This window comes from Rattus norvegicus, chromosome 14, assembly GCF_036323735.1.
Source record: "Rattus norvegicus strain BN/NHsdMcwi chromosome 14, GRCr8, whole genome shotgun sequence".
Taxonomy (NCBI): Eukaryota; Metazoa; Chordata; class Mammalia; order Rodentia; family Muridae; genus Rattus; species Rattus norvegicus.
Genome location: NC_086032.1, coordinates 6,785,203 through 6,812,687, shown reverse-complemented (window position 1 = coordinate 6,812,687; position 27,485 = coordinate 6,785,203). Strand labels below are relative to the sequence as shown.

The 27,485-nt window shown below is 43.7% G+C and overlaps 1 protein-coding gene and 1 pseudogene across 7 annotated transcripts in view; both read right to left on the bottom strand.

Moving 5' to 3' along the window:
- Mapk10 (mitogen activated protein kinase 10) overlaps window positions 1–10,441 on the bottom strand; it is a 291,857-nt gene extending 281,416 nt beyond the window's left edge. For 3 of the 7 annotated variants that reach the window (NM_012806.2, NM_001270556.1, NM_001318190.1), the window contains exons 1-2: window positions 10,004–10,394; window positions 4,898–5,012 (exon numbers count right to left, since the gene is read on the bottom strand). The gene's annotated coding sequence lies outside the window, so the exon portion shown is untranslated. Of the gene's footprint in view, window positions 1–4,897; window positions 5,013–5,292; window positions 5,443–10,003 lie in introns of those variants that run through there. The other 4 variants (XM_017599084.3, XM_017599083.3, XM_063272867.1 and 1 more) reach the window with 3 other exon arrangements.
- On the bottom strand, window positions 22–4,891 carry LOC134481820 (small ribosomal subunit protein eS25-like; annotated as a pseudogene).
- Window positions 10,442–27,485: the final 17,044 nt, after the last annotated feature.

The window sequence follows — 27,485 nt, the reverse complement described above, 5'->3', positions numbered from 1 at the left end:
CTCAAGATACTTCTATTAGCCACCAGTTGGCCCAAGTCGTCCAATGCAAAGCCTGCTTTATAACAACATGTGTATTCCACGTACCTAATTGGGATGTGCAGATCCCTGCTGCCTTTAATCATCACAGTTAAGTATCACCAGCGGGGCAAATGGTCAAGCCTCAAAATCTGAAGCAGGATTCTTCTTAATGACTTTTTTTTTTTTTGATTCAATAAACTTTTGTTTTCCCATATGTACAGCTGATTCACCAGCAGCTGGGGCGTCTCCACCCTTTGTGTTTCCGGTGTCAACTACTTGGGCTCTGTGCTTTGAAGCCAGCCTCCTAAGCCCTTTACTAAGTGGCTCCTGAAGGGCTGCACTGGCCATGGACCCGTGGATCTCCAGTCTCTCGGAGACCACAGCTGGAGCCATAAGCTATAGTTTGGGAACTTCCTTACAAGGTTCGTCGGACGTAGTAGCTTTGTCAGGCAGGATGAGGTTGTTCAGATTGTCCTGAACTTTGCCTTTGGACCACTTCTTTTTGGCCTTGCCACCATATTTACTTAATGGGTCTTTGTCTTTTTTGGCCGACTTTCCGGCATTTTTCTTCTTGTTGTCATTTTTGGGTGGCATGGCGAAACTCAGAGAGTAGTGTGGACCCCTGCAGCCTCGCTAAGATGTCCAACTTCTTGCTTTTGAAATTAAAATATAATTACATCATCCCCCCCCATGTAACCCTTTGCCCTCTCTCAAATTCATGATCTTTTTCTTTCATTGTTACACACATACACACACACACATACACACACACACACACACACACACTACATATTTACATATATATTTCTAAGTATATAAATGTAACTTGCACAGTCTGTATAGTATCACGTGTATGTATTTGATTTCAGGGCTGACCACTTGGTCCTGGAGTAGCATTTGGGAAGGTTCTCCCCTATGAAAGACTATTTCTCCTGTCTCTGCATTCCTTAGTTACCGAAACACGATTCTTAGTAGATACATATCATATGTGCATTAATGTGAGGCAAAACAAAAAACAAAACCCACAAGTCAATGTATTGTAAGTTGGGGCCATCTCCAAGCAACAGGCAGAGTGAATACAGTCAGAACAGAGAAGATGCAGCAAACCACAGAGGACCAGGACAAGTGAGTATGGGGGTGCATTGAGACCCATTGGAGTACCCAACACTGTTAGGTGACAGGAGCCGCTAAGATGGGACTGGACAGGAATATGGTGCTCTTTAAGGAGAACAGAAATTATTACATGGGCAAGAAAGTATAATGAAGAGTCCTTATGCAGGCAGGTCTTACAGTAATGCCTGTAAAATAAATTAAACATGTGTGGTTTCATTGGTAGAACCATCGGCAAAAAGATATGATGCCAAGCTACTTGAAGAAGTCAAATAAAGATGACAGAGCCTACTTGGCGACAGTGATAGCAGACTTAGACCAAAGGATACTAACCTGAGAAGCATTTAGGATAAAGATGGGTTGATTTTTAGTTCCACTCATTAATTTTAAAACCAGGCAGTTGTTATTTGCTCTTTCTTTGCATTTTTTTTTTTTGCAGTCCTAGTGTCTACTCTTAACATGACGCTTGGTGATACATGGTCTTGAAAAAGCCACCCGCTCTCTGTAGCAACTCCTACCACATCCTTTAGGAAGTAAAGAGTTGACCCAAATAAACACTGTAGTCTCTTTTTAACCCTACACTTTATAGCCCTACGGGCTTTAATTAACTTCGTATTAAATATTACAATCATAAGATATGTTCTTCGAGGCTCTAAGAATACCAAGACTATAAATCCTTGTATATGGCTTACATGAAATCTGCCATGCCTACAGATATGACAACCTGTGACATTTCCCATCCCCACCTTCTTCACCACCAATGACATTCATTTCCAGGTCTACTCCTTTGGTGTACAGCCACTGCCAGCCATTCTTCATGCTCTCAGTATTCTTTTTTCCTGCAGCAGCACTTCAGTGTTCCCTCTGGCCTTGGCCTCATTAGCCCCTGAACAAACTCTGAGAAACTAAAGAACTCTCGAATCAGGAAGACCTCATGTTGAGGGCTAAGTCCATTGCTTCTTCATTATCTGTCGCGAGTTTTTAACCTCCTAAACTCTGCATCCCCTGTTCTGTAAATCACAGACATGACTGAAGATTAATGTTTGTAAAGTACTTGGCGTGCTGCCTATTGCCCAGTAAGAGTTCAAAAATGATGCGACTTTGAGAAACAAATCTTAAAAAGGCTGCAACAGGCATTTCACAAGAGAAGAGCATTAATTGGCCACATTAAGAAAATGGAATGGTATTCCTCATTAGTAATCAGCGAAATGCAAATTGATACTTATATGAGTATAATTACACCTCCACCTGAGGAGAAAAACATAGGAACTTGCAAATGAAGTACAAGGAAGACACGGTGTGTCCAACTTAAACATGTTTCTGAATTATCTATTAAAATTAAAGGCACGAATGCCCCAAAACTTAGCGATTCCTTCTCTTGATATTTATTCTAGACACATGTGATACCATCTGAATGCCTGTCAACAGCAAAAGGACGAGCAAATTTTTGTAGATTTCTACAATAAAATGCTATGCACCAACTCACACAAATATGCTATACGTGTGAACGTTAGCATCAGAGGATTAAGCATATACTATAAGGACAGAGATGTGGAACTAAAGTGCAGATAAACTGAGACATATATTGTAGAGCCACTTAGTTATAAATTCTACAGAGAGCAGCAGGGGTGGGTGACAGGTAAGGTTCCTAGGCTATAGAGGGAAAGGTATATGACCTGGGGCACCCAGGGCTTGCTGGGAGACTGGAGCACACTTGCTGGGAGACTGAGGGGCACGCAGGGCTTGCTGGGAGACTGTGGGGAATGCAGGGCTTGCTGGGAGACTGAGGGGCACGCAGGGCTTGCTGGGAGACTGTGGGGGAACGCAGTGCTTGCTGGGAGACTGAGGCACACAGTGCTTGCTGGGAGACTGAGGGGCACGCAGGGCTTGCTGGGAGACTGAGGGGCACGCAGGGCTTGCTGGGAGACTGTGGGGAATGCAGGGCTTGCTGGGAGACTGTGGGGAATGCAGGGCTTGCTGGGAGACTGTGGGGGCACGCAGTGCTTGCTGGGAGACTGAGGCACACAGTGCTTGCTGGGAGACTGTGAAGTATGATGCATGATTATCTTCACCTTCCATTTCTGATTATAGCATACATTATATCACAGATAATAGAAGACATAGTAAGTTCTTCTAGTGGATGAAACATCTACAATTTTAAAGTAAGCCAGTTGCATCACTCTCCGACTGTACAAATTTCTCCATTTCTATACAAATCCAAGCACCTTAGCTTTGTCTATGAGATCATTCACGTGTCTCCTGTACCCCTCTCCACCGATGCTGAGCTCCCGGCAATCACTCCTGCGGCTGATTGTCTAAGTGTCCCCGCCATGTGTTAACTGTGCCTTTCCTCTGGCTAACCTCTTGCTCCACGTAAGACTCCACTAAAACATCCCTTCCGTGAAGTCTTCCTTGACTCGTTTTCACTGTATCTGTGACATTCTCTGAAATCCCTTTGAATCCCGTGTCCACCTACTGAATCACACTTCACGAGTATACAATCTCTAGGATATATTGGTCCTAGTAATAGCACATCATGTAAGTGGCACATTCTTTAAACTGAAAAGTCCTTTAAGACAGAGAATTCCATCTAGTCAACAAGCCAACAGCGTATCTGCACAACCGACTCTCGTTAAGTGTTAGCTTAATAGATAAATGTTTAGCCTGGGGATAGAGCACGCCTTCTAATCGCGTAACATATAGCAACATATTAGAGTCAACCATATAAAGCTGTCATTGTTATAGATCGTAAGTGGTTGGTTATTGGCAATTACATGATCGTCCCTTTATAACGAACACACAACACATTCTTGTAAAGCACACTATAGTGGATCTTGGATATTGGATTTGCATCTTGGGTGTGATGGTTGGCAGATTGTAAAAACCATAACGTGAATCGCTATAGAATTTATTTTCTCAGATTTGTGCAGAAGAGCCACATTAAGACATGGGACAGCCTTGCGGAAGGAGCCACCAGGCCAATGGAAGTGAGGCATTATTGATCACCAACACCAACAGCTTCCAGGCACTGATTCTGCATTCTGTTCCTCAGAGATGTTATCTGGCAGACTGTAGCTTCCTCACCTGGACTTTGGCTTACTAACTGCTAACTTTAGTAACTGTGATGCAAGTGTAGATTTGACTTTAGACACTGTATTTCGGCGTGCTGATATTTTCATAAAATAATACATTTTTTCAAATCATTCTAAGTAGTAGAGCAATTAACTATAACTTTAATGTTGATTTCCTGAGTAGATGGATCTGTAGCTGAAAATGTCCACAAATGTGATGGGGTTCTCTCTCCCGTGTGTCTGAAGCGCTAAATGACGTGCGTGAGGGGGTTGGGTGTGGGGTGGCACATGCAGGCTTGGTCTGAAATCAACCCATCATAATTCAGCTCAGAACCAATTTTTCCCCTCAAAGAGTTTAATCAGTAGCAAACAGACAATGCCACATAAGAGGATGTTACCCGACCTTTACTCTACAACATGGAGTTACTAACTGAAGCGATCCTACGTAGACCGGGATGGCTCGTGGAGATGATCGCTGTGGTGTGTCTCAAAACCACAGAATTATCCGCAGTATTAGAAGCACCACACCATCAATTAATGAACAAGCTCTTTTCCAATGACTTCTGCCTAGACTGACTCCATCTTGAACAGTGCTTCTTCAGATCGATCTACACGAGGTGATATGTGTCGACACGGTAAATGGGTCTTGTTGACTATCAAACGTCCTACCAAAGAACATTTGTAGCCGTTTCACTCACCACTGCTCGTGTGATTTCTCATCTACGGGAAAGGGGGTCTACATCAACAGCCTCTTGCGTGAGCAGCCATAACCAAGATCTGCGATGGTCCTGCTGGTGGCGCTCTCACAATAGCCTGAAATCAGAACAGAACGGAACTTCGGTTTGATTTTAAGATCTCACACTAAATTTCGTCTTCACGATTAACACCAAAATACTAACACCAAACACAATAGAGCCATTTCCCAGGTGGCAAGGAGCAGGGAAACGACACAGGACATTTGAGATAAGCGCCTCTGTCAAAATCTGTTGCAAATGAAGAAACTTTGGCGGCCTCCATAGCGGAACAGGAAAAAGCTTGTAAAATCTGAACATAGAACTCTGTTAATAATTATTTGAGCGGAGAGGATATTTACTTTTCTAACTGTGGACTTAGTCTCGAGATACATCAATCAGCCTCCATTGGAGCATCGTCTTCTCTTTACGGTGGAGTTCACCGGAAGAACGGCTACGTGGTTACCAACAAAAAGGATCCTCCGGAATCCACAGCATGAAATTAAGTTGATGCTGGCTTGGAGGCAAAAGACGCCGCTTTAGTAAACCGATCTTACCACAAACCTTTCGCTCTTTATCCTTGCTGTCTGCCTTAGTTTAGAGCAGATTCTCATGGCCCATGACAAGTTTTCAATGTTCTACCTACCTATTGTCAAACGGCTTATCAAATATGGCCGCCATCCTAAAATAATCTCCCTTCTGGTCAAACAAGGGTCTCACCCCGCCCCAGCCAGAGTATGGCCATTTTCCCTAGGAATACCTTTCCCACCATCCGCTCACCTACTTCTAACATCCCAGCGTGCCCTGCTTCTTCTTCATACATCGCTATTTTAGAGCGGAGCATATCTTCCTCTCCCCTGTTCCTGTTATACTGGCCATCAAGCTGTCCCATCCTCAATGCTCAACTCAACCCCCCACACAAGCATCAACTCCGACAGCTGAAGCCCCTCTCACCGTCTTCTATGCAAAGCACTTCCCACTTGACAGACACCTGTTGTGTGCCTAGTGTGCCTACTGTGTGCTAGGATGAACAAGACAGTATCTGAAAGCACAGGAAATTACTGTCGGGCGAGGTAATTGGTGTGAAGAGGGAAGCTCCCCCACCACCCCCACCCCACCCCCGGCTCCTCCCACCCCCCCGCCGAGACACAGAGTAAAAAGAGCCAAGTAAGTAGACCTAGAAACCTGCTTTTACACTCTGTGGTTTCAGGTCCCATTTCCACACAGAAAGAGAACAATGGCTCCAAGATCCCACACTTAGGAAGTGTCTAGTACATACAGGCAGGCCACTAGCCACACGCCAGGACTTTATTTCTGTGAGGGAACCCCACTGGCATTCATTTCCAGTGCTTTTAAGTCTCTGCTGTTTATGTTTTTGTCTTACTCCTGACGTTCAGGAGAGAAGGGGGAGGGGTAAGGGGAGGATTGAGTAGAATCCTCTCTCTTACTGTGCAAGCTGCTTAGCAATGCCTGACGCCTGTGCCATACCTGGTACCCTGTGCCACGCCTGGTGCCCCGTGCCACACCTGGTGCCCCGTGCCATACCTGGTACCCTGTGCCATGCCTGGTGCCCTGTGCCATACCTGGTGTCCTGTGCCATGCCTGGTGCCTTGTGCCATGGCTACACCTTCAATCACAGTCTCAGAGCATTTGAGAGACTGTGACTGGAATAATTCCACAGGAGCTGGTTGTCATTTATTTTTCTGTACAGAACTTGGGTTTCCATTCCCACCTGCATTATTTTATGAAATCTGTAGGTTTTGTATCTTGGAGGCACCAGGGATAAGAAGGGTGAGAAAGGCCAAAGTAGCTTGTTGTGGGTCCAAAACGTCAATAAGACTATGAAATCCTTTACTGAAAATAGGTGTGTTTGGAAACTGCTCTCAAACATACAAGTTTGAGCCAGAGATTTTTTCAGTGTTACCTGGTGTTTCCACTCATTTTACCAAGATTCACTATTACAACATTAAACATAGGGGGAAACAATGGTCCTCAGCGGTCAGAGTTTTTAACTTTCTTTTCTGTACTTTAATTAGCTCATGGATTGAAATGTACTCAAACTGTGGGGCTGGCGGGGGTCGGGGGCAGCATTGGCTCAAAACACTTGAACTTCAGTATCAAAGCCTCCAGGGAGGAACTAACACACGCAAGCTCTGTTCTGGAAGACAATTTCTCTTCACACAACATGCAGCAAGCCCTTTTACCCGAATCGGCAGCACCAAGTCTCAACACAAGATTATGTAATGCAATAAATATTCTCAATATGCTGAAGACACAAATGGATTTGGTTCGCCTTGACTGATGCAGCTTCCCTCCCGGGAGCCTGTAGGCCGCTTTCCCCACGAGCCCTCCCCTCCTAGCTCCGGAGAAGGCGCAGTAGCAGATGCCTGAGTGGTAGGACCTCCTAGGGCCGCAGTAGCAGGTGCCTGTGTGGTAGGACCTCCTGGACAGGCATGCCTGCAGCAAGGAGAATGCTGTGCTTCTTTCTAGACCCTACTGTACACTTCTGCGCCCCTCTAGACAAGATTGCCACTGGGCCAAGCAAGAACGTTGGGAAGAACCGTACAGGAAGCAGGGGAACGGGAATGAGGTCCTCTCCGTGTGGGCGCGTTTGCTTCTCCTACAGATTGCAGGAAGCCTTCGCTAGCAGCCCATTTTCCTGACGAGCAACCAAAGATTTGCTTGGCTTAACTCACATCCATTCCGCTCCACATCCTGCCTCTGGCTACAAATGTGACCTGAGGTCAGCTTCTGGAGCAAGAAGCAAACACTCCTGAGCCCCGCACTTAGCAAACAAGGAAACCTCCCTTGCTCTTTATCTTGTCATCAAGATGGAAAGCCTTCGTGGCTAGGCTCACAGTGAAAGAAACAGGTTCATTCACACGAGGCTAGGATATAACTTTTAATATATGTACGTGCCTTCGATCGTTTACATTAGGCAAATCTCCTTTGCTTCCGATATTCCTATAGCACACACTGACAGTGAGTGAGTTTTGCTGTAGATTTAAAATGACACGTTCTATAGCATCCATATCACCGCTCAGTTCCTCTTAACCTTGAAACATCTTGACCACGTACTATGAAGCCGTAGTACTAGCTGCAGATGCGCTAGACAATGACAGAGAGAGAGCACTCTCAGTTCCTGGGGGAATCGCCCCTTCCGGCATGCAAACATACCCCTCCCCTAGCAGATGCTGTTTTGAGGGACGGCAGGAAGGAAGCTGGAGGCAGCTGAATTCGCCACTCCCCAGGTAGTTTGGGCTTCCCAGTCACCAGGACCCTCTTTCATTACAACTGCAAAGATTCCGTCCTGAAAATGAAAGCCGCTCGTGACCGGAGAGAAGGGGAAGCCAATGAGGAAGCGGGAAACTCACACTTAAGGTCAAACCACCTTTCTCATCTGCTTTTCTAGTCCCACTGTGGGGAAAAGACGATCCTTTCTAGTGCAAGTAGATACATAAGCTGTACAATTTGTGTCAATTTGAAGGGTAAGACCAAGGTTTGTTGTTTGTTTGTTGTTTCTTGTTTTTCAAAGAAAGAAAGGAGGCACACACCAGAAGCAGCCAGACTGCTACATCAAACTGTTCTAGCCCTAAGTCCCTATGATCCCAAAGTGGAGTTGGAAGCTCGTGAATTCATTCATGAGCATGGCTCCTGTGCATACATGCTCACTGAGGACAGCCGTCTACTGAAGCCTCTCTGAGAGAAGTGGCTGCTACCGCAACCATTTTAAATATGTTGATCAGCATTCTGCAAACCGGTCCAGGACCCAGAAAAGCAGCATTAAAAAGGGGCAGAAATTGGACAGGTAGTGCCTGGTAACGCTAGCCTTCCTTCACTCCTAGCTGTGGCTTGTCCCATATGACTTAGCCTGTGTTCGTGAAAGTTATCTCTGTCATGCAGACATATTGCTCTGCAGTAAATGCAGACCATGTAAACAACCTTGTGGCTGCTCCAAAACCTACAGCCCTGGGGTAATACATTCCTTTTTGTGGCCAAATTGCAATGCCCTTGAAAGTTATCTGCAAAAGGAAGTCAAACCAGCACCTTAGTCCCTTATTTAAATGGTGGAAGGTATATATATATATATATATATATATATATATATATATATATATATATATATATAGTTTTCTTGAAATATCCATAGCCTGATTTACTTGGAGGTTTTCGAATAAAGCACACTTATCCTCTGAAGCACAAACATATAAATTCTGATAGCTGTATCATCATCTCTCTTCCAGTGGCAGCTCCTTTTCCTTTCTGAAAATGCTCTGACATTTCTAGGGGACACAGCATCTCAGCACAGAATACCTGGGAACCTTGCCATAGAAAAACGCTGCCCGCTGTGACTGGAAGATCACTTTCTTAAAGGGACCTTCACCTAGGCGGCTGCCCGCCTGCAGTGCCAGTGTTTGCTCCTTTCCCTGCTCTGGTCCCTGTTCTGTGCTCCTGTCTGCAGCCCAGATTTAACTCGGGGTCTTTCTACCAGAGGAACATAGTTCTAATATATTTGTAAAGACCTCTAAACTCTATGAATCTATTCTGCAATATTTAAGTTAAACCAGTCTGGAAATAAACATTTATGTTTACTAATGACATTTTTTGAATGTTTTTATGAGACCCATAACATTTCTCAGATAAAAGTGAGATCCAGACTTCTAAGCAAGCCTCTCTCTCTCTCTCTCTCTCTCTCTCTCTCTCTCTCTCTCTCTCTCTCTCCTCTCTCTCCTCTCTCCTCTCTCCTCTCTCCTCTCTCCTCTCTCCTCTCTCTTTCTGCACCCTGGTGTGTGTTTCTTTTACTCTGCCAAGTCATAATAATAACGGTCTGTCCCACCTTCTGGAATCCTTCATTCCAAACAGAAAGGTTTCAGCATCTCTCTGAGAAGAGATGCTTGCCCAGAGAGAACGCCAGTCTTCCTGCCCAGAGATAGTACGCTTCGTTAGACCGGCTCTCCAACACCCTCACTTCCTACTTTTTCAAGCTCTCTCCCATCCCACCAGGAGCAATGACAGATATCATCCACCCTCCCAAACCAGGTTAGAACCCAGAATGAGCAAGGAGTCACCTACCATTCCGTGCCTGAGAACCAGGATCCTGGTCCGCCTGTTTGCCCCAGAAATCCTCCCTACTGGGCTTTCATTAGCCACATTCCAAACCGGAATAAGGAGGAGAGTCTTTGGAGGTGCAGAGATTGTTTAAAAATAATAACAGACAGGTGATTTCCAAGAAGACCCAATCTTTAGCTCACTCAAGCCCCTAGGAATTGAGGAGTGAGGAAGAAAAGGGAAATATGTAAAAATGAAAATAGAAAAAAAAAGGGTAAGCATATAAGAAGCACCACCCACCCCCATAAAAATAAACGGAGACGAGGAGGCTTAAGAGAAGAGAGAGCGGCTTGCTGAATCACCCTCTCACTGCCTGGAAACCATTGTGCAGCGGGAGGCTGCCTGTACCATTGTGGAGCCTACCAGAGGAGACGGACAGAGGGCTTGGGGAATGGGGTTGCTATGGCAACTGAAAGGAGCACACATGACGTCAAAGCCCAGAGAGGTCTAGGGAGGGGTAGGAGGAGGAAAGAGAAAAAGGAAAAAGTCTATCTGTGGCTACAGCTACCTCGTTTTCTGGCAAAATGAGAAGCAGGCTTCGGAATGTAAAGGAACGGGAATGTGGCGGCCGCGATCTGCAAATTCAGCGCTGGCGGGGGATGGGGTGGAAGGGATTCTGCACAAAGCCAAGAAGCATCTTCTCTGCCTCTCGCTCCAGCTCTGCACAGCACCAAGGGCAGATCAAAAAGCCATTGGGAAGCCAGTCGCCCTCGTCTTTCAACTACCTCAGCTTTTTGCAAACAGTGAAGAAAGACAGAGGTGTACCATCTCTCTGAATGTCAAAACAAACAAGAGATGGACTCAACCTCAGAAGGGAAGCAAGATTGGACCTGCGCCCGGAACACAGAGGTCATTTGTCCAACTCCACTTCTCTGTCTTCCTATTTTGTAAAATCCCTGCATAAATATCCATTAAAGCAAACTCGCTAGACTGGTGTTTATACTGCAGTTTAAGGTAGAAAGAAACTACTGACAATTTGAGTTAATAAATTAGGGTACTGGGTACTCATTTTCTGCTGGCAGAAAATTCCATGGGAAACTAATGTAAAATGCATTTACTACATATTTCATTTGTAAGCAGCTTTTCTGATTTTGCTATAAGTTTTAAATTATATATATAATGCATATATATTCATATACAATTCATATATATGAATTGCACACAATATATATGTATGTACATATGATAGCTTGATGGAATGATCCACAGAGCACTTGCACTATTAAAATGTCTACCAAAACACATAAGCCATCTTTTCAATACATATTTCGAAAGTAATCCTAGTCTTTGGACTTTCTCAAGCTACACAATGAGATTCAATGCCAGTTTTTCTCAAACACCTTTCAGATGGGTTTCCAGTCTGTTGAACCAAGTAGTGCTAAAATGCCAGTTTCCACACCATGCCTTGGAACTGGCCCGCTGACTTGAACAAGGAGCTTCTGTCATGGGGTGATGAAGATGATAAAGCAGGTGTAAAGCCAAAAGAGATGGCAGACCCTGTGACACGTCCTGAATTCCTAAGGAACCACGTCGGGTTCGCTGTCTCTGTGCTGTGTTACCCAAGAAGAAAGTTCGGGAATAGAGGTTGGGTGAGCTTTCACTCTAGGACTCCCAACACCGCTCTGGTTGTTTCTTTGTTTTGAATTCAAGTTCGATAAGAACCAGTAGCTGACTATTAATTTTTACTTTCCACTTGGTCTACTTATACGGCTTCCTAGTATAAAACTATAGATGGACAGGCAAACAACTTCACAATAGACAGCTTCTAAATTATTGGTGTGAATGTCCTTTCTCTCCTCTGCTTCTCTCTTCCCACCCTTTCTGTGTTAGGAACCAGATGTCAAGGCCTACACCGGCTAAACAAGCCCTCTGCCACCATGTAGCACTCCCAACTTGTTTCTGTAGCAAAAGTCAAAAGTAACTCAACATTGACAAGGAGACACTGAACTTCAGCTCTTACCCCGCACTCTGAATGAATACTAAGTCAAGAAAAGATATGTACCGCAATGTGAGGGTTAAAAAAAATGTAAAGCTAGTAAAATAATATGTGTCTTCTAAATGAAAAACAAAACTCTGATCTTGTGGTAGAGTAAGATTTCTTAGAGCAAATAAATGTATTCGCTCTGAAAAAAAAGGGGGGGGGGAGAGAAGCATACTTCATCAACATTAAAAGCTTTTACTTACCCACAGTCATCAGTGAGAAAGCAGACTAGAAGAAAATATTGACATACCTGTGAAAATATACTCAATATACACAAATTCCTGATTATATGAGCATTTACAATCAGGTGATGAGAACAAAGATGTTTGATGAGTAAGAAGACCTCAACAGACACCTGAAGGAAGGCTTATCGATAGTCCATATGTACATGAAAAGGCATTCAACATGACTAGTCATCGGGAAATAATGCTAATTAAATCCACAAAGAAATTCCACTCCAGGCCTACAAAAATTGCTAAAATTAAAAGCACCCATACCGGCAGGTCTATGAGAGCTCTTTTCCTCTCTGGCTAGAATAGAAAGTGATAAAGCTACTTTGGGAAGCAGGTCGGAAGGTTTCCATCATGATAAACAGACACCTACAGTGTGACTCAACAATTCCATTTCCAGGTATTCTTGCAAGGGAATAAAAACACGCCCACAAAATGTTGCGCATAAATGCTATACCAGCTTCACTTGCAATAAGTAAGTAAACTACAAGTAATTAACAGTGTGTCCATAGAACAAATAAATAAACGATTGTATACTCGTGTAGTAGAATTTCACAAAGGATTACAGCCACGAATAGGTTAAAATCAACCATTTCCATTCATAATGGAATTAGTGTCTAGGAGTAATGGATGCTCACCTGATATGGAGAAAGGTAGGATTGTTTAAATCTTTAACCCTCAACCTTCATATTTCAGTGGTGTTTACATGATTAGCATAGTGTTTAAAATCTAGTCTATATACCCTAGGGAATAATGTCCTAAAATTTGAGTATGAAATAAATACAAGAGATTTTCTTTTTTAAATCAATACATAGATCGTTCCCATTCTTTATTGGAACAAACCACAAAGCCTTATTCAACATCCTTGATTTTAATACTGTCACATTTCAAGCCAACAAAACAAGTTTCGGGACCTCTTATACACCAAATAAATGCATGATTAAAAAAAAATGTAATGGAAGCAGGAAGAACAGATTGTGTATGAGATCACCCCGTTTTCCATGCAATATGTTCTTTCAGTGAGTAGGGGCAAGCTCTTTAAAACGTTTTGAATGAAACCATTTAAAGAAGGTCTGATTCGGGTCGTTTCAGTATTACCAGTTTTATGGATTTTGAATAAATCTTAAGGGACTGAGTGTAAACTCTCATTTTTTGAAGGGCAGACCTTATTTACCACCCGTTGTTTACAGGTCTCTGTATGCAGTAGCAAGTGTACAGTGATGGGAATAAGAGCATGGGGAGGCAGGCAGTGAATGGCGCAGTTCCGTAAGCAGTGGTGACACGGACCTACACTGTGATAGATAGAGATGGAGCTGCTACATGTGCACATCGATTTGTCAGAACTAACTGAGGTGTGACTCTGTGAATACTGTTAAATTCTCATTTCAGGGGGAACTTCTCGTCCGTCTCTGAGAAGGAAATTAATTGCTAAAGGACCGATAAGTCAGAGTTCTAAAACTCACAAAGGTAAATGCAACTGTTATTCATCAGACATAATTGTCATCATGGGGGTTAACTGATGGACAAGGTCACCCTTTCTAGCTCTTCCTGAATTAGGACTGGCTGGTTCAACTCAGCTGTTCCGGCTCAAACTCTTCTCCAAGATGACTGATTCAAACTGGCTTGTCTCAGCTTCTGACTGAATTGCTCTGCTTGGCCTGAAACTAACTCTGTCAGTCTGTTTTAATCTTCTTGGCTTCTTTTCATTCTTTGGCTCCTTCAGTCTTTACCTGTAAAGTTGTAAAATTGTCCAGGTAAAAACTGCCTTCTCTCTCTCTCTCTCTCTCTATATATATATATATATATAGAGAGAGAGAGAGAGAGATAGATAGATAGAGATAGATCGATATATAGATATAGATATAAAGTATAGATATAGATATAGATATAGGTATAGATATAGATATAGGTATAGGTATAGGTATAGGTATAGGTATAGGTATAGATATAGATATAGATATAGATATAGATATAGATATAGATATAGATATAGATATATCTGATACTCTCTTAAGTCACCTCTCTTTCCTGTCTCTTCTCATGAGAGGTGGGCATATCCTACCTCTGTCTCGTTCTGTCAAATCTTTCTCTGGTTCATCACTTTGTCTGCCCCTCAATTAGATGGCACTTTCAAATATGGCTGCTTCCTTCTACAAACCAAAATTGTTTGGAATTAAAGGTGTGTATTAAGGTTGGAATTAGAGGTGTGTATTAAGGTTGTGTCTGTATTCAAGCCAGAGAGATTAAAGATGTGTCATTCTAGCCAAATCACACAGACCTAGAAGGCCTTTAGGTATGATCCCTTATCAGAGTAGCCATGTTGCTGGATTAAAATTCCTCTGCATACAAAACTAGTGCTTTGCCCTAAATCCTGACTTTTCTTTTCAGACCCAAACACATCCAGTGTAGAAGGACAGGAGGTCCATGTACTCACAGATAAGCATTAGAGAAACCAGACTTGTTAAATATGCAGACTTTTTCCCCCAGTGGGAGGATCTGACACCTGCTCACCTGGAAGAATGGAATGTGTGTTGTTTAACAATCTGGTGATTTGGGTAAGTCTATGAAGCCAGCTGTGGTGGCTATTCCTGGTTGTCAACTTGACTATATCTGGAATGAACTATAATCCAGAATTGGAAGGCTCACCTGTGATCCAGATCTTGAGCTGGAAGACACAAGTTTCTAGCCTGGATTTTGACATGGAGATCTTGAGGCATAGTGGCCATGAAAAGCTTAGGTCTGGGCAAGGTAGTACATGCCTTTAATCCCAGCATTCAGGAGACAGAGCCATACAAATCCCAGAGTTCAAGGTCAGTCTACAGAACAAGTTTCAGGACAGCTAAACTTAGGCAGTGAAGAAGTTGAAAAGCAGAAACCTGATGATAATGTAATAGAACTAGGGGACCATGTTCTAGCCCCAGCAAGTAGCATAACTAGACAGCTTCAGTCATGTGGCTCAGGCTTTAGAGTGAAAAATAGAAGGGATATCTGTGGGCAATTGATGCTGGTTAGCTGGAGCCAACATCACTGGGGTAAAATCTGAAGTGTTTTCTGAGAGCACAAAGAAGCTATGTTACAGAAATAGCTAAGGTTCTACCACATGCTACAGATGTACTTGGTAATGTGTAAGAGTCACCCAGGTGGTACTGGTTTTGAAGGCATAAAGGCATCATGAAGAGCAGCCAAGGCTGGGCACTGTGAGAGGCCATGGGAGGCCATTGGTGAAGGTTCAGCCTCAGTTGCAGTTGATGACCCAGGACTGAAGGGGTCATGCAAAGGAGTTGAGGCTTGGCACCAAGAAGAGAGCCCATGAGAGGCTATTGATGAAGCCTGGTTGCAGTGGAAGACCCCAGTATATTGGAAATGCTAGTACCCTGGGATGATCACCTAGAACAGCAGTGGCAAGGGAGTGGATCAACCTCAGCTTAGAGTGCTACAGAAGGCAGAGCTGGAGAAATGATGTCAACCCTTTGGAAGAACCCAGAAGATCATGTATGGATCCTAGACATTGGAACAAAAAGCTTTAAAGTTGAAGTTGCCTTGGATAGCCCAACTTGTTAGAGATGCCGGAACTGTGGGATACCTGCCAAGGAATGTTGCTAACAGGGAATTGAACCAGCCCAGGAGAAAAAAAAAGTTTGTTGCATTCAATAAAGATGAAAAAGAAGTTGGAGATCTGAAGACTGCTTTGATATCAGACATGGAGATGTAGAGTTTGGAGTCTGCCTAGCTGGTTTCCTGTCTTGCTTTGGAAATTACAGTTAAGTGATTGGATGAATCTCAGAAGAGACCTTGAACTTTGAATCTTGGACATTGGACCTTGAACATTGTTCAGACTACTAGAGACTCTGGGGACTTTGGAAATTGTACTAAATGTATTTTTTATTATGCAATGGCTAGGTATGGCCCCTATAGGCCCATGTGTTTGAACAAGCCTATGGGGGTCAGGGAGTAGAATGTGATGGTCTGTATATGCTCAGACCAGGGAGTGACACTATTCAGAGGTGTGGCTGTGTTGGAGTAGGTGTGTCACTGTGGGCATGGGCTTTAAGACCTTCAACCTAGCTTTCTGGAATCCAGTATTCTGTTAGCAGCCTTCAGATGAAGATATACACCTCTCAGCTCCTCCTGCACCATGCCTGCATGGATGCTGCCATGCTCCCACCTTGATGATACCGAACTGAACCTCTGAACCTGTAATTCAGCCCCAATTAAATGTTGTCCTTGTAATAACTGCTTTGGTCACTGTGTCTGTCCACAGCAGTAAAACCCTAACTAAAAGCCTTACCCAAATTCCTCCCAGAATCCTGAGCCCTGTTTCTCAGTCAATACAACCTATCCTGTGGGATGATGTCAAAGGTGAGGCAGGTACAAGATAGAATGAGGCCTGTCATTGGATGAGAAGGAAGGATGGGTGGTAGAAAAGTTTGAAGGAAGAGGAGGAGGAGACTGGATCAGAAAGGAGGAAGAGACAGGAGGCACAGGGAGAGAGGCCATGGCAGGGCAATATGGCAGGTGACGTTAAGATTCCACACTGTACCTTAACAGGTTGTTACGAATGTTTTTAAGGGATGGATGTGTATTGGGCTTTGTATGTTTAGGTGGGCAATTATATCTTATCAACTGGGCCAAAGGTTATTGTGTTGTGTGTTCTTTCATGTATCGATTTAAGTGTAAGGGAGTGTGGGGCAGCTGGTCTGGGCCGCCACGGAGTTGAGATGTGTGTTTCTGGCATGGAAACCTGCCTTGGGAACTAGATGGGTAGAGAGATTGCTGACGGCTCAGAGAGAGGCCTTCAGCAGTGTGATATGGGATGGAGCAGAGCGGGTGAGAGGCTTTGCTGACTGAGAATTAAGACATCCAGCAGATATCTTGGGGCACTGAGGTGACAGACCTAGTGGGAGATAAAAGACTGTTTTATTTTTTATATTTTTCCAACACCACCATCCTATGCTTATTGTAAACCCTTTCAACCTAGGCCCTTATCGTGGGCAGTTTCTCAATCAATAGAATCCATTCTAGTGAACGTCACAGGTGCTTTGCTGACGAGATGTAGCCTCACCGCAAACTTTATTGTGATAATTCCCACAAGAAAACTCTCTCTTCTAAGTTTTACCTCCAGTATGTAAAAAATAAACTGTCTGGTGTGAGACTCCAGAAGTTTGAACCAGCCTGCTCACTAAGTCAAGCTGAGCCAAGTTCCCTCTTACCTCACCTGAACCATTTCCCTGCTGACTGTGATTCTGTGGGGACCCAGCAATGGGTAAGGCCCAGTCTAGGGTCACTGGGATCTTACATCATCTGGCATCCACCTGAGAGGAGAGAGATAGGTGATGGAAGTTTGCATGGCATGTACAGATGAGAATTCAGACATTCAAGAGTGGGTTCTTCAGGCTGCAGTGAGCAGGTTTTTCAGGCTGCAGTGAAGCTTTGATGGATAAAGGCTTGCCACGCAGAGCTCAGGCTCCAGTGGCCACACAAGCCAGAGAGAGAGAAAGAGAGAGAGAGGAATGACTTAGAAAGATACATGACATCAGACCTTGACTTCCACATGCAAGTGCACAGTTGCACATCCATCCCTGAACACATGCACATGTGCAAACATGTGTTCACATACCCAAATACATACATACTCATACTTCACACACACACACACACAGAGAGAGAGAGAGAGAGAGAGAGAGAGAGAGAGAGAGAGAGAGAGAGAGAGAGATTTTCAGAGATTACTTTACTGGCTGGTTTTATGTGTTAACTTGACACAAGCTGGGTTATCACAGAGAAAGGAGCCTCCCTTGAGGAAATGCCTCCATGAGACCCAGCTGTAAGGCATCTTCTCAATTAGTGATCAAGAGGGGGAGGGCCCAGCCCATTGTGGGTGGAGCCATCCCTGAGCTGGTGGTCCTGGCTTCTATAAGAGAGCAGGCTGAGCAAGCCAGGGGAAGCAAGCCAGCAAGTAACATCCCTCCATGGCCTCTGCATCAGCTCCTGCTTCCTGACCTTCCTGAGTTCCAGTCCTGACTTCCTTTGGTGAAGAACAGCAATGTGGAAGTGTAAGCTGAATAAACCCTTTCCTCCCTAACTTGCTTCTTGGTCATGATGTTTGTACAGGAATGGAAACCCTGACTAAGACACCCACTAATAAGAAAACCACTGGTTTCAGCTCAGGGCTCAGACTCTGAACAAAGTGGCAGAACTAAGACTTGGCTTTCCAAACAGGACAAGTTGCTTAGGGACAGGGAACATGAAGGAACAGAGTCTATAGAAACCAGGGCCCGGATGAGAGTCCAGTTTCTGAATCTGAGTCTCGAATTCACTAATTAGATAAGAAGGAAAACCAGACAACACTCCAAGTCCCTTGTCAAAATTGTCCCAGAGCCAATGAGCTGCTGCTCATCCCCACTTGGTAGACACGTTCCAGGCTCTATCGGAAGAGCTTTGACTCCCGGGAAGACTGTCCATCCCGGAAGAAAACAGAACTGCCCCAAACAAAACAAACCTTGCTAGGGTTTCTGAGTGTTATGACAGTACTGTCACGAGTGACCTGTCAGGCAATGAAATCGGTATTCTATGAATTAGGATGCTGGCAGGAGAGCATAAAAAGTGTGGGGAAAGCAAACCCAATTATGAGTTCTGAGTCCACAAAATTGGACAGGTGACTGGATGTGTGGGGATCGCAGGGAATCAGCACACCTTCCTGAACTACCTGTTGTTTCCCAGAGACACGGGGTACCATCCTGACAGAGCCAGTCACGTGTCTCCCACGCTGATGCTGAGCATGACCTTTTCAGACACCCTCTGCCTGATAAGTACTCATCCTCGGAAAATAAAGTTTTCACAGCTGAATTCTCGTAAATGCTACGCCCAATGTTCTCCTTTTAGAAGCCATATTACACGTATTTCACACAATAAAGTATTCCAAGTACTAAAAAAAAAAAAAAAAAAAAAAGGCAATGAGAAACCCTGAGGGAAAATAAAAAGAATCTCTCGACTTTTTAATTAATGTCCTTTAATTTTTAATTAATATGTCCTTTAATTTTTAATTAATATGTCAATAGCTTTTTTTCCATTATATTTGTACATTCTTTTTTTTATTAACTTGAGTATTTCTTATATACATTTCGAGTGTTATTCCCTTTCCCAGTTTCCGGGCAAACATCCCCCTCCCCCTCCCCTTCTTTATGGGTGTTCCCCTCCCCATCCTCCCCCCATTGCCGCCCTCCCCCCAACAATCTAGTTCACTGGGGGTTCAGTCTTAGCAGGACCCAGGGCTTCCCCTTCCACTGGTGCTCTTACTAGGATATTCATTGCTACCTATGAGGTCAGAGTCCAGGGTCAGTCCATGTATAGTCTTTAGGTAGTGGCTTAGTCCCTGGAAGCTCTGGTTGCTTGGCATTGTTGTACATATGGGGTCTCGAGCCCCTTCAAGCTCTTCCAGTTCTTTCTCTGATTCCTTCAACGGGGATGTCAATAGCTTTTAATTAATATCTTTTATATTCCTTTTGGGATAGAAATCACGGAGACAGTGGATTCCCATGGTCACAGTGATACTCTGTGTCGTGAGTTTAAAACCTAAGAGTTCCAGGATGGTAAATTTAGTTAGCTTTCAGTGGTAGGAGAAGGATTCTACACTCACCGTTTAGAGCAGGCTTAGGTTTGCAGGGGGATGTACAGAGAATGTTTGTGAGGCCGCACCCAGAGACTCTCTGTGGATGCCATCCCCCCCCAGCCCCACCCAGTACTTCCTCCTATTGGTAATTTCTTATGTGTCCGTCATAAGTGGCCAGCCAATAGGACTAACACATCATTATTACCACTCTTGGTATTGAGCAGCACTGTCAGTTTTGAAAAGTGTTTAACATTGTGGCAGTGTACGCATTTTTTTTCCTCCTAAAGCGTTCATTTTATATTCTGACAACTGTGTTCACATCAAAAGAAAGCAGGCAGAATTAGTCTCCTGGAAGTTCTTCCTGCTGGAAAAAAAAAAAAAAAAAGCACTGATGTTAGAATTCAATAGCAGAAAATGTGCCTTGAGCTGATTTTTATTAAGTTCATAGAAGCATTGATTTTTTTTAAGCTGTGGGTCATATAACCAAGAAAATTATGTCTGTTTGTGGTTAAATATACTTTGGTTCTGAATGCAGACTATCTACCCCAACAAAAGTAGATATACACCAATTTCCAGCATGGTGGGGTTTTTTTTGTTTTGTTTTTTTTTTTTACAAGTGCAAAACAGATTTAGTTCACAAAGGAGAATGGTGGGGAAACCTATTTAAAAATAATATCAAAGAAGCGTAAACTTCCTCAGGTAACATCAGCTTTAAACATCTAATTAGCTTGTTTGTCGTGTGAACAACAGGATTGATAGAAAACTGCCTTGCCTCCCAGCCCAGCAGTCACTGGTTTGTGAGATAGAATCTATTCTTCTTGTCACACATCCTCAGATTTGTCTGTTTGTCCATCCATTCTCAGGTTCCAGCCTTCCTATCCCCACTTTGCTGTGAAGCCCCAGAAGCCTGACAACATCATGAGGGCACCGTGGGTTGCCCTGAGTTCTGCCCAGAAATGTGATTTCTTACCCTTCGGCAACAATTCCCATCTGAACTGAACAGCTAGTCTCACCTCTGACGGACTTGCCTTCACTCTGCTCAGAGAGCAAGCTCGCTAAAGGCAGAAATGAGGCCGAAGCTCTGAGCCCAAAGGTAGGCAACCAATTTTTTTAAACATATTTTTCATAAATATGGACTTAACTGTCACCACTAAGTAAAGTTTCCCAACAGTGTAGAGACTGTTTTTAACAATCGTTGAAGTGATGACCAATAACGTAAAGAAGAAGAAGAAGCCTGCAGTGTCTAACCTGGATTCTCAAACCAGATACCTACCAGCACTAGCCAGCATACACAAATCATGCCAAGTCTCAAAGTCTAACGGATTCTCCAAATTAATAGCAGCAAGAAAATCCATCAAATACCCTAAACATGCCATTTAACGTTTGCTGCAACATTGTATCAAGAGGGAGAGAAGGGACTATTAGGTGTCTCTGTTAACAGAGACGGCTTAGAAGTCTGTCCAGGGATGAATGGATAAGAAAAACATAGGCACCATAAAAAAATAGTAATTAAAATCTCATATTTCTAATAGTATACAAGATATCTAAAATTTTCCACCTTAAATGTTCTTAAAGTTAATAGGAAACACATATGTAGTAAAAGATATTAAATGTATCACAGATCTTGTTTAAGTCACAGCTAGGATGCTTCCTGCCTGGGTGACCTAAGCATACAGCATGACGTATCCATTTCCCAAATTAGGCTCAGACACAATGAAGACTCATGGGAGATTAGGTGATGTAACTGACCATGACAATCACAGTCCTTGACTTGCAGTAGTCACTCAGCCAATACTGAACAGTTAAATGAATCTGTGTCTCATGAGAGGGGTGTAACCCTCGCTGGAATTATGTTTTCTTGTCTTGAGTAACCCTATGCACCATCCATTGACCTAGGAGCACCCCCTTCTGTGACTGGGATGAATAACCCCACATACCACCCACTGACCCAGGAGCAGCCCCTTTCTCTGACTGGGATTGAGTAAGCCCACACACTACCCACTGACCCAGGAGCACTCCCTTTTCTGTGACTGAGAGGTCTGAAAGTATAAACACAAAAGAAGTAGTCGATCACATGCTTGCTTGGGTTGAAGGGACTCTAAAGAACCAATAACTAAGGTGAAGAAACATGAGACTCCCTACTGCCTTCAGCTGAGAGAGACATAATCTTTCACGACAGCTAGGAACTATTAGATGCCTCTATTAATAGGAACAGCTCAGATGTCCATCAAGAGGTGAATGGAAAAGAAAACCATATGCACCATAAAACATTCCTCAGCTGCAAAGAAAAATAAAATCATGAAATTTGCAAATAAATAGGTGGAAGTAGGGGGAAGAGCTAGACCAAAGGAAGAGTATATATTTTAAAAGCTACTTGGAAGTCTATTATCTGGCAACCTAATTAGAAAATATAATTGGAGAGACCGTGGAATAAATGTAATATGAAATAAGAGGAGGTTTGTAGGATTAAGAAGGGACAGGGGCTGGGAGCAAGGAAAGAGGGAGAGGTAGTAGGTAGGCTAACAAGGGGTACTTAAAAAAGGAAATCCACTCGTTAATAAGCGAATCTCAAAATATAACCTTGTAAAACTAGTTCAGAGATAACTGGCATGAGTGGACAGTGATTCTCCAAGAAGACATGGGTTGTTAAATGGAAAATGCAGTGCAAGGCATGTAATGCCTCCTTCCTGACAGGGTTTTGGGCAGGGAAGCCCCAGAGGTCTCCAACACAACACAAACCATCCTTGTTGCCTGTGGTTGCCCTCCATAACAACACTGTAAGACCCTATAGCTGAAGATGTTGCACTTCGCTGCAGTAGGACATAGAAATATCAGTCAGCCTCCCTTCTGACTAGGTTTCAAAGAGGGAAAATGTGCTATGTATGATTCTGGGGAGAAAGGACATGAACAGTCTGACCTAGCCCTGGACCCTGTATGCTCCCGTGACAACTTGACAGGTAAAATGTGTCCAAAGGTACAGCAGCAGCAGAACCACTTACTGATTGGATGTGAGGTGGCCTTCTTGACAAGAGGGAATTTCATCCCAATGCTGTAACCCTGGTTAGAAGCCCATGGCTGGGAAGGTCATGGACCCTTAGGCAGAACCTGCTGCTGATCTTTTGCTTATAGCCCTGGGTGTTCTCAGCCTGAGTGGGAGAAGCTTCTTTTTACAGTGGACTATCGTCAGTGCAGAAATGCATAACTATTCAAAAATGCTAAGAAAAGCCATGTGTCGGGGCTGGGGATTTAGCTCAGTGGTAGAGCGCTTACCTAGGAAGCGCAAGGCCCTGGGTTCAGTCCCCAGCTCCGAAAAAAAGAACCAAAAAAAAAAAAAAGAAAAAAGAAAAAAGAAAAAAGAAAAGCCCTGTGTCAGCTCGGAAATGGGTGTCTTTGTTAAGCCTCCAACCCCATCAAGGGAATATGCTGCAAAATGCCGTCTTCTGGATACAATGCGGCTGTTGGACTCTTGAGCTCATACCGCCTGTGGTTACCTTCACCAGACCTGCAAAAGATCAAGCCAGCCAACACTCCCACATGATGTGAGAGATAACCTCCAGCCACCATCCTTTACATAGAAGCTACTGGCATGCTAGGGAAAGAAGACTCACTTGTCTGTGAGGATGTAGCCACTGATGGGTTTCCCTGTGCTCTAGGGGATGGTCCCATGCCTAGACACATGTAGGCAGCACTAACAGAATATAATGGGTTATCAAACTAATAATAATAATAATAATAATAATAATAATAATAATAATAATAATATAAAGAAGACATGACATTGAGAGGGATACATTGGGTGGGGAAAATTTATGTATATAATATTTCACTATACACACATATGGGATTCTCAAAAACAATTAAACATTGAAATCAATTATTCTGACCCCCACGCAAAGTCATTGTGACCCTCATCAGAAATTTCCTCGAGAAAAACCAACCACTTGATTAGCAGATATTCTCAGACATGCTCACCATAGGAAATAGAGAAGCCTATTCGGAGAAGGAAACAGTCCACAGACGAACAGTGCTGCCACTATTAGAATTATGCAGAGTTCTTATGGTATAACTGAGAGGTTTCATCCACCCAGCTACTGAGCAACATCTGCATTCCAGCACTGCCTTAGAGGTTAGAAACTCTGAAGCTTGACCCCACAGAAAAGTCACAATCTTATCTCAAGACAGCCTTTTACAGACACGTTCATGAGTAAGTATCCAATGCAGAATGAAAGCCATGATATCTGGTCTAGTTCAGAGAAGAACGCCATTGCTATGAGCAAATATTCTGAAACCATGAACCTCCAGCCTGTATTTAGTTGAGGGAAACTGCACAGCTGATGTAAGTGAAGCTGTGATTGTCAACCCTGTTGTAAATCCTTACCCATGAGATACTGGGCAGGCAGTAGCCCCCTAGACTGTGTAGTTTCTGTATCTGCAATGCATCAGGTCTAGCTAGCATGATAACTGTTCTGGAACCATGTGGGGGAGTCATAAAAGGATACTTGAGTGAGAAGTAAAACTGGAACAGTTGGAAATTTGAAGTGGAAGTCTCTGGTTTCTTTGGAGACTTGGGTTATAATGATGGTTTGGTTTGCTGGGGCAGACAGGTGAAAGAGTGTTGTGTAAAGCAGACACAGACAAAAGGATGTTTTGCTATGGCAAACACGTAAAAGGATGCATGATGTTTAGAAAGTATATAAATACGACCCCACAGACCATGGGAGTTCAAACATTGGTTTGATTTGCTCTGCCTCACTAGTCTTCACTAATGACAGGCATGTATTGGTTCGCCTTACGTTGTGGTGATCTGCAGGCTCTGTCCACAGGGATCTGAAGGGGCTCTAGCCTGACCAGAGTGGCCAAAGAGTTATAGCTCTCTGAGGGGAAGCTGGAGCAAGGCTGGCTGCCAGGCTCTCTTCTGCTGCCTCAGAATCAGTGGCAGGAAGTCAAGCAGGAAGTGGCTGTGGTCAAACTCCCACACAGGCTGGTTGGGTGGAGATCCAACAACAAAAGCTTCTGGATAGAATCCTCTTCCCTGGAGTGTTACAGCTCAGTAAGACAGGCACTCTCAGACAGTATTTGGTGAAATAACTCATGCACTTTACTCCTTGTAAATGGGATCTTAAATGCATTTGGGGTTGGGATAGGATCTAGAGGCAGATGCCTCCTATTGGCTTGGTCTGAGATGTTAGGGATGCCTCATCTGCATGTAGAACTTCAGGTGTTGTCCCTACATGACTGACTGTCACAGACCTCTCGATGGGGTGTGAGGTTAAGTGTTCTAGGACAGGAACCTGGTCGGGAGTAGATTTAAATGCCTACCACTCTCAATTATGAGAATTTGCCAGGGTTCCTGAACCCACTCGACCTTACTAGAATTTTTGTCTGGTGGCATGGTCCATTGCCCCACAACATTGTGTAGCCGAGCTTTACTTGTGGAGATGTCATAGAGAGAAACAACTTCTCATGAAATTCCTGCAGCCTCTTGCCGATTCTGCAGACTCGGGAGGATTGGCAAACCCCACCGTGGTTTCTTCTGGATTGCACTGCCCTTGCTGACTCATGTGTGGTGTCTGCCAAGTGAACTGGACTGCAGCTGCTGATTTTTGTTTAGTGTTTGCTAGTGGACTGGACTGAGAGCAATGAAGATTGGAATCTCCCCCAAAGAACTATTCCTAAGCAGGTCCACCTCCCCTGCATCTTTTTTTTAGAGGTATTTATTTTATGTATATGAGTACACTGTAGCTGTCTTCAGACACACCAGAAGAGGGGATCAGATTCCATTACAGATGGTTGTGAGCCACCATGTGGTTGCTGGGAACTGAACTCAGGACCTCTGGAAGAGAAGCCAGTGCTCTTAACCACTGAGCCACCTCTCCTGTCCCCCTGTCTCTTAATAACCTTTCTTTTACACTATCTCTGGTGGTTGGTGGGTTAGAGAGGAGGTTGAACCTTATTAAAGTATGTTGTGACAAATATGTGCCTACCGAGATTTGATGAGAATAGACTTTAAAGTGAAGGGTATCACCGTATTTGGATAAGAATAGCAAGATAGCACTTCTTCATTGAAGGAAGAACATCATGGGAGAAATGGAAATTTTGGTACCAAATTGTGTTCTAGGCAGAATATGCAAACCAAATGTTTACACCGTAAATGCAAATGTGAACCGGAGAGGACTGAATCTGCTGCTGGAGTCAGCTAAGGCATTCTGAGGTGTTTAATAAATGTTATCCAACGACTATAAAGTCGCAATCACCTTTCTATTATCAATGGCTCGCAAGCATCCCCATTACCATGGTCATTATTACTAGAGCTACTCTATTGAAAGCATACCCTGGGCCACTAGGTTGGGTTGACAGCCATCAGCTCTAACGCTACAGCATGTCCTCATCATTATCTCAGGGACATGCATTCATCTACCTAAACCAGAAAGGACAGTCGCAGCTTCTTTATATTGAGGAAAACAGTCTTTGTGAGAGTTAAGGGCATTTGTTCACAAGAATGGGTGACCACTGCATGTGACATGATTGGGATCTGGGTATCACACTGAAGTTCCTGCCTCCAGGGGGAGTTAAGGAAAGCATTAGAGTTAAGGAAAGCACTAGTGAATTTGAGATGTAAATATCATATCCCCACTTGAACATACTCAGACTGAGAACACTGAATCACTGTCCATTACTATTGTTGAGTTGATGGTCAGGGAAGGTACGATCCTGTGAAGCAAGGCAGAGGATCACTGAGAAAAGGAAGCAGAGGTGGCCTTCCCTACAATGTGATGTGATACAGCTTGTCAAAAGAATGGCATGGCTATGAAGTGCTAAGAAACACCAGCAGCTAATAAAGCACCTGGTGTGTGTGCAAGGGATGATCACACTTCTCTGGGCAAATGCTTTAGACCAACTATGAATTAAGAGTAAAAAAAAGAAAAGAAATTAGTTCATTAAAATAGCTACGTTTTCTGAACTGGAAAATCTGCTTCATATAGGCAATGTAGAGAAGACATTGGCAGCTTTCTTTTCAAACGCAGCTGCATGTCTTGATTGGAAACACCATCCTTGGAAATAAAAGGCGAGGGTGCAACCTATGCAAGTGTACACATACAATCATGCAACCGTGAATTCATCCAGACGACAAGTAGTCACTAGATATCTACTGGGCATGGCAAAGAAAAGAAGCCTGCTTCAACTCTTTTGATGAGTTATACACGGCTTGTTTACGATGACTGTTATGCATGGTGGCAGATAACCACCAAGCAAGATCTTTCTCATTAATTCTATCAGAGTAACAACATTGAAGCAAAAGAAGTTAGGGAGATTGCTCATTTCTGGCTAAAGTCACCAGGAAGCATTAGGAAGTTACACATATATACATACACACAACACAACCAGTAATGTATTTAGTGAGCAATTTCTAGTAACACACAGAGTCAGCCTGGGATAATGAAGGATTTCATGACCGGACCAGGGGATGACTCAGTTGGTAAAGGCTCTCACTGTCCACTCCTGATGATGTGGGTTCGATTCCCAGCACCCACACAGTGAAGTAAGGAGTCAGCCCCCACAAGTTGCTCTTTGACCTCCATATGTGTGCCATGGCACATACACCCACCCCTTCAAGTGCACAATAAATAA